The sequence below is a fragment of the Phoenix dactylifera genome, chromosome 17 (assembly GCF_009389715.1).
Source record: "Phoenix dactylifera cultivar Barhee BC4 chromosome 17, palm_55x_up_171113_PBpolish2nd_filt_p, whole genome shotgun sequence".
Classification (NCBI taxonomy): Eukaryota; Viridiplantae; Streptophyta; class Magnoliopsida; order Arecales; family Arecaceae; genus Phoenix; species Phoenix dactylifera.
The window spans coordinates 1550430-1560841 of record NC_052408.1 but is presented as its reverse complement, the minus strand read 5'-3'; positions in this window follow the sequence as shown (position 1 = coordinate 1560841).

Sequence of the window (10412 nt, the reverse complement as noted above, 5' to 3'; positions counted from 1 at the left end):
ATATCATATAAAGATGATTGATGCATCCGATTTAATTAAAAAGCTTTTTCTTAAAAAAAAAAAAATTGCTTTACATGTTTTTAATGCAGTGCTCTCATTTTTGTTCATTCTTAAATAATGTCAGAAAACATGAATCGATCGAAATATAATTACACAAATGAATTTTTTATAAAATAGGCAAGCAGATCTGATCATGCATGAATGTAGAGTCAGCACGCTATTTTAACACACTAAGATAACGGTCGTAATAATAATTTTGGAATTTCCGAGTACACATTACAAGTATTAGAATAACAAATATTTATTTGGCATCCATTAAATATTTATGGCGGGTCTTAGGGCTAATGTCTTTTATAAACTTGTTAGCAATAAGCCAGACCTTAGCTGCTCATGAGCAACTAAGATTGTTTACGACCATATATGGGAGTAACAATTAGGGGAGATATTTGGTACATGGTTGGTTGTGACGCTCTGGAAAATTGGTCAAATGTCATTTTTAGCCAATGGCAAAACCCTGATTTCCATCTCTTGATTGACCACCACAGACTAGAAAAAGAAATATCATCATTTGCATCGCTAAGGTTGGACCAAGCAACATCTTCATGGTACAAAAGCTTGACGATATGACAATTTGATGTCATAACCTCACTGAATATCCTTCATTACATCCACCAACTTATACATAATGGCGTATCATGAACCATCTCCCTCATTGTCCTTTTTTTTTTTTTTTTTGGTGCCAAATAGGAAGGGGAGAGAGAAAACCTCACCCGCGTAGCAGTCCCCACTTGGAACTTGGCCCCTCTTCACCAGAAAATGTTCGATACTGGTAGACGGGATGGCCATCCTTACTCATACCCTCTTCGATCCGTGGGTTATCCTACGTGTGAGTACGTCACCCGAGCGCCACCTCAATACCAGCAGATCAAATGGCGACTCCACCAAACAAACCAAGCGTGAGGCATCCGGTCCCCACATTTAATCGATGACCGCGCATTTCGAACCTGGGCCATTCCGGTGGAATCTTAGCCCCGTTCCAACCGTGCTACCACCTTGGTGGACTCTCTCATTGTCTTTGAAACCATCATCTGGATGCTTTTTAGTGCCTGTCGCCCCTGCAAGCCACCATCACACGTATGATAATGGTTGATTCTCCTTAGTGAATTGGATTTCTCTCCCTTTGATAAAGAAGCATGGGCATGCCATTTGCATAAGCTTGCATAGTCTCTCTTCTATCTTGTTTTCTTTCATTGTCCTCTGGACTAATTGATGCACGCGCGCTTAGTTACTTTTGAAAAAGCATCGACTCATTTCATCGTTAGCAAGTAGGTGGCCGCTAAATTGCGCCTCGTGTATCCATTGGCGTACCCACCTACCATTGATATGACTAGCTACCATTGATATGACTAGTGCATTTACAACCTATGCCTTCGCTTCTTGCGCCTTTGTTGTTGCTATTCCACTCGAAACTTAGATTCTACCGGCTCAAATCCCTTATCATTTTGCAAAAAGTGGCTCCACGTGATTAAGTTTCATCTATTGTGTTTGCCAAAGTGACAATAGTTACATTGAACCCACAAATATGCTAAAACATCTCAAAATGATCTTCCAATTTCGGAGAGAATTCGTAAAACTCCATTTCCATCAAAAAATTCATGAGGATTTTCTCGTATTTCAACTAAAGAATCTAACGGTTGATCCTAAAGGGTTGATTTTGATGATGAAAAATAGATGAGTCAAAAGTTGACTAATCTATTGCTTTGAGTTTAATTGATTAATTTTAAAAAGCAATAGAAAAGTCTTCAACTACTTTTAAAAGAAGATCATCTATTTAAAGCTCCACATCAAGAAGCTGAACTTTAAAAAGGCAATAAAAATATTTCTTGGAAGCTTACATACAAGACAGAGAATTTCATTCTGAGCTATCTCAAGAGTCAGACTCCAAGCTTGCAATGACTCGACTCCGGTATACTGTCGCCAACTGATACGCCTTACGAGCCAATTTCAACAGATTGCGAGTCGACCAAAACAATCTAAGAGGACATATAGAAAGCCAAAAAATTGATCACATTGATGAGTTGACCCATAAAAATCACGAGCCGATTCTAGATAAACAAGAGTCGACCCTAGATAAAAGTGAGTCGATCCCAAAATGGCCACGAAGAAAAGATAAAGAGTTGAAAGATTCATCACATTGGTGAGTCTACCCATGAAAATCATAAGTTGACTCTAAAAGTCTACCCCAGAAATAGAGAAGTCGACTCCTGAAAAACTATAGTAAGAAGATAGAAAGTAGTAAAACTTAGTTCGTTGAAGAGTCGACCCCTTAAAGCTACGAGTTGATCCTAGTTATCTGACAAGTCGACCCTTGAATTAAGAGAGCCGACTCCGCAATGGCCACAGTCAAAAAGATAGAGCACAACAAAAGCTACAATAAGTTTGAGACGACTCTTGTAGATCACGAGTTGGCTCCTAAAAATTTCGAGTCAACCCCAAAGAATAGCGGGTCAACCCCTCTACACCTGACAACAGTAACAACTAGTTTTTTTGTGAAGCAGAATTGATATTTTCATTTCACAACGACTCTATTATCTGCCTAACAGATAGAAAAGTATTCAAACAATCTCCAAAGAGTGCAAATGCATGAAAATACCAAAGAAAAAAGAGATCTTAAGCATTACAAAAACAAATTTATTAGAGTAAAAAAAAGGTAGAAAGAGAGAGCTTCAAAGAGAATATCATTCAAGAGCTTTTATTGTGAGCTGAAAGATCACATTTTCAACATCAGAGAGTTGGTGAAGCTCTTTCAAAAGCAATCAAAGCCAACCAATAGAGTCTAGCTCTATTTATTATTTTGTATTTATTGTCTTGGAGCTGTATTTATTGTGTCAGCACTTCATTCTTTCTATTATTTACTGTAACAAGTTTCAGAGATTGAAACTTGGGAGAAAGCTCCATCCGAACTTAAATTAGATTGTTAACATTTTGGTTGATTTTCTAAAAAAAATAACTAGGATGATTGTGAGCTCGAGTAAAATAATCGGTATAGGTTTTGGTTGAATTTTTAAAAAAATCAACTAGGTTGATTGTGAACCCATGTAAAAAAATTGATTAAAGGTTTTGGTTAATTACCTAAAAAAATCAATTGGGTTTGGTTGTTAACCTAAAATATAGTTATGCAGTAATCTGAGTTATAGATTATAGTGAAATTTTTAAAAAGAAAGTCTTGGAGAGCAGACGTCGGTACAAGGTTGGCAGTGAACCACTATAAACCTTGTGTGTTTATATTGCTTGATTTATTTGCTTTTATCTTTAGCATATTTACTTATTAAGTTGCTAAAGTTTATATTATTCTATCAAGCATTTAATTTTACTGTATTTAACAAAAGTTTTCAAAAAACCAAATTCACCCCCTCTTTTAGGCTACATAGCTGGGCAACAAGTGGTCCAGTACTCAAGTCTCTCATCGATCTAACTGTCAACAAGTTAAAGATCTATGATAGCTTATGTTGGAACCTCTCTTGCCAAAGGTCTCAGTCCACAAATAGACATCCACTTTTCAATGGTTTAAATTATACTTATTGGAACCTATACATATTTTTATTTAAGCACTAGACTATGATATGTAGAATGTCATAGTTTATGGACCTCACACACCCATAAAAATTATTGATGGTGCCTCTCTTTCCAAACACGAAGGAGAATGGGATAAGTTAGATAAGATAGCACAATTGAATGCTAAAGCCGTGAATGTTTTGATTATTCATTAAATGCAAATAAATTTAATCACATGTTAACTTTTTTTTTTGTTAAAAAAATCTAGGATAGGCTGGAAGCAACTCATGAAGGCACAATATTAAAGAATTTAAAATCAATATACTTGTATATAATTATGAGCTATTTAAAATGGAGTCCAATAAGTCTATATCGGATATGTTTACTCACTTTTATTTTTATCGAAAGGCGAACAATGCTAGCGATTAGGTCGCCTCTTATGCTGCGCATCATTCAGGAGAGATCCTCAGAGAAAGTTACGAGTATGTTCCTTCCCCTCTTCATCAACTTCTTTTTTTCTAATCTTTATGAGTGTACTCGTGCTCGCTTAGTGTGAGTCACCGTTGTATAAAAAAACCCACATATTTTACTATATAAATAGTGAGGATTGTATTAGAAACTTTGATGGCAATGGATATCTTAATTTACCTGTCAACGCTAAATGATTGTTTAGTTGCCTTAACAAAACAAGCCGTAGTTGCAGTTTACTGCAATTAAATTGCTCCCATCCAGAACAAGTATTTGGATGTCTGTAATTGCACATACAGGCTGTAATTAAACTGCAAAAAAAGCTCCAAAACTTGTAGCAACTACAAGAAATATTATACTTGAGAAAATCGTTTGGAAGATGATGACCCAAAGATTGAGTTAAAGATTGATTTTGATGATCACAAAACCTTGAAGTATAATTACTAATGTTTGTGTTGCAAGAAGAAAGATAATTTGTTTTGCAAGAAACATAGCAAGTTGGAAAAATACAAGAAGGCCTCAAAAGCTCTCAAAAAATTGAAAGAAAGTTATACTTCATTGGCCCAAGTTTCAAGTTCAAAGGGTTCAAGTTGGAGGAGCAAATTCAAAGAAAGATTCAAAAAAATAGTCCTCGAGTCGACTCCTGGAAGTTCAGAGTCGACTCTAGCACTTTGGAGTTTCAAGGAACAGTGTTCGAGTCGACTCCGAGACTCTGTGAGTCGACTCCGACTGAGAACAGACAAAAAGACAGAGAGTTGATTTTCAGCGCTACAGTGCTCGAGTCGACTCCTACTTCAGCACTACAGTGCTCGAGTCGACTCCCAGCTACAGTGCCGGCAGACTACTATTCACGAGTCGACTCCTGTTTCAGCCGAGTCGACTCGAGCACGCTGAGAGGCATAACGGCTAGTTTTTTCTCAACTCCAACGGCTCTATTTTTGTCTCTAATGGCTAGATTTTTGTTCCCACTCCCTCTAAAGCTATAAAATCAAGGGGAGAGCAAGGGGAGAAGATAAGAAAGTGGGGAAAAACACATAGAAAATAGATTTCAAAGAGATTTCAAGAGAAACCTTCCAAAAGCACAAAAGGGCCATTCAAAGCAAAAGTGAGAGAAGAAGAGCATCCGAGTAAATCCCAAAGCTTCCTCTCCAACTGTGTGCTGCCTCAATGATCCTCTACCTCGTGCGAAATCAGAAGAGGGTCAAGTAAAGAAGAAGCCGAGTTCCTTCATCTACAAAACTTGTTTGAGGGCTTCTTCTCTTTACTCTATTTGTTTATATTGTTATATCTGCTTGTTTAAGAAGCTTGTATTTGCTTTAAACTCTTGTTCTAATATCTTGTAACTTGATTCAATCAAGGAATTGAATCAAAAGGTTAAGGTTTGTTGGTGAGCCAAAGAAAAAACCAACGGTGTAAGGTTGTGGTTGGTGAACCGGAAAAAACCAACTGGATTTGATTGTGAACCTGGAAAAACAATCGGTTGGTTCTAGTCGGTGAGCCTGTGAAAACCGACCGAGTTTGTTGTGATCTCGCGAAAACAACAAGTTGGGTTGTGAACTTGTAAAACAACCGACTGTAATCTGAGGAATTATAGTGAAATTCCCAAGAGGTTTTGGGGAGTGAATGTAGGTGCTGGGGTGCACCGAACCACTATACATTTGGTGTGTTTGTGATGCTTTCTTTCATTGTTTAATTTCCTCACTTACTTACTTAGATAAATATCTAATTGAATTGCTTGCTTAATTCTTATCCGCGCATCCTTTAGTTGCAAGTATATTCAAATTGTTTACTCAAGTTTCTTTTAATAAAACTGCATTAAGATTCATTATATTGAAATGCTCGCTTAGGAAAATCTAGACTAATTGTTTATTGAGTCCGCTTCTTAATAGTTTTTATCTTGATCAGATTAGAATCAAACTATTGCTAAGTTTAAATTCCACTGTGCATCTATACAACTTAGCTTAATTAATAGAAAAGTTTAGAAGTAGTTGAAAAGTTTTAAAAGACCCAATTCACCCCCCCCTTTGGGTTGTATCTACTGGGCAACAAGTGGTATCAGAGCCTCGTGCTCTAATATTGATTGTTAATCTAACGATCAAAGAGACAAAGATCATGACAACTCAAATAGATAGTTTTCTAGGAGAGGGACAATTAATTGATAGACCTCCACTATTTAATGGCATAAACTATACACATTGGAAAGCACGCATGCGTATTTTCATTCAATCATAAAACTATGATTTATGGAATATCATAATAAATGACCTTCACACATACTCTCAAGTTGTCAATAAAAAAGACTTAGCACAATTGAATGCTAATGCTATGAACATACTATATTGTGCTATCTATGAAACTATATTTAATAAGATTTCTGCGTGCTTATCTACTAAAGAAATCTGGGATACTTTAAAAAATATTTATGATAAATCTCAGATTAGCTCACATGTGCTTCAATTACATACTAACAGTGAGACTGCAGAATCTCCCACATCAGCCGAGTCGACTTCCAGTTTGTCCGAGTCGACTCCTAGAGAAAAACAGTCTGAAAGGCAGAGACTCGATTTTGGAGACCCTGTGAACGAGTCGACTTGAAGTATTTCAGAGTCAACCCCCAAGTTAGCCGAGTCGACTCCAACAAAGCCCGAGTCGACTCCGAGGCAGATCAGTTCAAAAGACAGAGAATCGTTTTTTAGGCCTCTGAGAACGAGACGTCTCTCAAAGATCTCGAGTCGTCTCTCAAGTCAGTCGAGTCGACTCCAAGTAAATCCGAGTCGATTCGAGGAAGAAAGAACAACAAGAAAATTCAAAAGCTTCCTAAAGACAAAGAAGAAGAGGAAGCTAGAAGAAAGGAAGAAAGAGATAAAAAGAAAGAAAGCCTTGACCAAGGAAGAGTCAAGCAAGAAAATGAAAGTTAGGAGCAACAATGATGATATTAGCTCCAAAGAACTACAAGAGGTAACTAACTTGTGCTTTATGGCACAAGAAGATAAGGTAAAATCTGAATCTACTTTTACATTAAATAATTTTCAAGAAAAATTCTCTTATGATGAATTATTAAATGCTTTTTATGATTTGTATGGTGAATGTAGAAATTTAGCTATGAAGAATAAAAATCTTAAGAAACTAAATCTGAAAATTTTAAAAGAAAGAAATTCTATTGTTGAAATACAAGACAAACTAAATTCTGAAAATGAAAGCTTAAGGTTAAATTCAGAACAATTGATTCAGAAAAATCAGAATTTAATTAAAGAAAATCAAAACTTAAGTGAAGAAATTAACCAATTAAAATCTTTTATTAACAAATTCACTGTAAGTTCAGAAAGATTAAAAATGATGTTTGAAAGCCAACATGCTGTTTTTGATAAATCGAAATTTGGCTTGACTCCTTCGCTTAGCCATTTATCCCTAAAGAAAAATGTTATAAATTTGTCAAGCAAATCATCAAAAAGGATAACGTATTTCAAATATCAAAAGAATGGGCATAACAACTTTACCTATAGTTCTAGTACAATTAAATCAAATGGTAAAGTTATTACTATTAAACAGATTTGGGTTCCAAAAGGAACCATATGTCCTAACTCTCAAGGACCCAAGCAAGCTTGGGTACCCAAAATGAAAATATGAGGATGTAGATGTAAGTGTGCCAAGATACCCATGGAAGAAATAGAACTTTCATACAAATGGATGTTCTAGACACATGTTAAAGAATGGAACTTAAAATATAATCAAGAAAAGCAATTAAAATAGAAGAAATAAATTCAAATTCCTTCATCTTTCTATATTATACTTTACTTATTGATGGATACTTTGTTAATGATTAATCAATTTTCTTAAAATATCTTTTTGAGTCCTCTATATGCTTGATTGAGAGTTTTTATCCATGGCATTATCTTTTATTGATCTTAGGCATAAGAATATGTACTTGGTATATTTTTATGCACTATGAATACCAAGAGTAAAGAAACCACTTTTGGCATATAAAATCAACTCATGCTAGTATGTACTTAATCTCAAAAGACCTTGTCATTAGCTTACTTAGATTATCTTCTGAAAGGTCAAAGTTTGCTATGCATATTAATTAAGAAAACAAACAAGAATCAATTTCTAAATCTAAAGATATTGTTTCCATCACTAAGTTTTTTCAAAAGCTTATATTGGATTTGTTCTTGGCAAATAAAATTGAAGTATTTTCTGTATTTGCTAAATCTTGTAAAAGTGTTTCAAATGAAAAAGGTTTCCAAACTGTGAAGATAAAGAGTATCATGGCACAGTGTTGAAAACCAAAATCCTGATAAGGTTTATACAGAAAATAATATTGAATACAATTATTTCAGCACCAAGGACACCATAAGTAAAATAGGGTTAATAGAATTCTTGAAGAAATGAAAAAGACAATGGTGTATGATAGTCATCTATTTAAATAATTTTTGTTAAAAGCTATCATCACTGCTTGTCATACATATGGTTTCTATTAGATCTATTTTTGATGAAAACTCTTTTTGATCTTCTGAAAAATAGAAAATGAACTATTGCATATCTTTCATATTTTTCAGTCGTACATATTATGCTTGATATGTTCTTATGAAAATAATGCCAAATCTGATAAAAATATTTCCATCCTTGGATATCATTCATCAAGCAATGCAAATAAAATATTCAATGAAAAGATTCTAGTTGTAGAAATATCAATTCACTTTGTTCTTTATGAGACTAATGATCTTTTCATCAAGACACTAAAATCAGATTATTTGATATGTATATGATTAATCTTTTTGCTTACATATAACAATCTGAAACTAAAACACCTTAAGAATGAACAAGATTATAATTGGGCGAGTTAAACTAAATCATTTTCTTTTAGGAGATAAAATTTGAAATCTTGCCGATGAAATCTGAAAACTTGTTAATAATTAGAACCAAATTGAGTTTTTCAGAAATGCACTTAATGAAGAAAAATTGGTGACTACTAAAAGATTCAATCAAGAAAAAATGAAATAGATCTTGATGAAATTCTTGCATGATTAAAAGTAAAGATCACCATTATCATTTGCTTGCCTTATGAGCTTTATATTCTGTCAAATGAATGTGTAGAATGCACTCCTATGTGGTTATTTTATTAAAAAAGAAGATCTATATAAAATAACCACCTTATTTGAAAACACTCATTACAAATATAATAAAGTAATATGTGATTTGGAATAAGCACCAAAAGCATGATATAAAAGCTTGAGTAACTTTTTTTGATAAAAAGTAATAGTGATAAATCTATGCATCAAAAAGAAGAATTTGTGATATCTTATTTGCTCAAAGAATATATTAATGACATCATTTTTGGTTTCACTAATGAAGATTTATATGAAGATTTTACTATGCTCATGCAAGGTAAGTTTAAAATATGTATGATGAATGAATTAACATTTTCTCTCGAACTTCAAATTAAGACAAATAAGAAAGGGGATCTTCATTGACCAAAGTTAGTCCACAAGAAAACTCCTATAGAAGATTGGCATGAAGAAGGTATATCTATGACCCCATCTTGTAGAATTTGAAAAGGATGAGCAAGGTAGATCTATTATTTTAAAGCTGTATTGAAGCATGATAGAATAATTATTTTATCATACAGCTAGTAGACCAGATTGTATGCTCATTATGTGCCCTTGTGCAAGACTTCAATCTAACTCTAATGAATCATATTTTATTGATAACAAATGAATCATAATCTGAATTTTAATAGAAACAACTGTTTAAGATAAATTGATTAAAACTTAGCTAGCATGTCTTATTGATAATTATCATAAGCAAATAGAATCTAAGCTAAATTGATTCTGAAAACAAGAAATTGATTTGACCTTGATGAATCTTCCTATTGCCTCACATGCTTGTCCTTGAACCATCTTGGTTAATGAAAGTATCTCTTTAGTTCAAGTGACATGTGCTTGCTTATATTTAGGCAATCTCTTGAGTAAAGTGACTCAACATTCAATTATTGTCATATCTTATGTTGAGTCATCTAGTTAAAAAAATATGTTGTATGAATGTTTTGTATCTTGAAGAAACTAATGACTTTCCTTCAAGAAAGAAAAAGATTTTGTTAATAATGCACGATCCTTAAGCAAGAAAATGAGAGATTTCAACTTGAAAGATACCTCCACATAAGATACAATAAATATTCACATGCAAACAAAAAAGGAGACCTTCTTCAGCCAAAAGTTTACACATAAGAAATCTAGTAGGTATTTGACTTGAAGAATGCAGAATGAATCGGTAGTTTTAGATACATCTCTCATAAATTAGCTGAGCAAAGTCAATAATTTAAATCTTATTATGGCATGATTATAGTCTTTAATTATTAATTTCTTGATATCATGTCTATATATGTATTGATT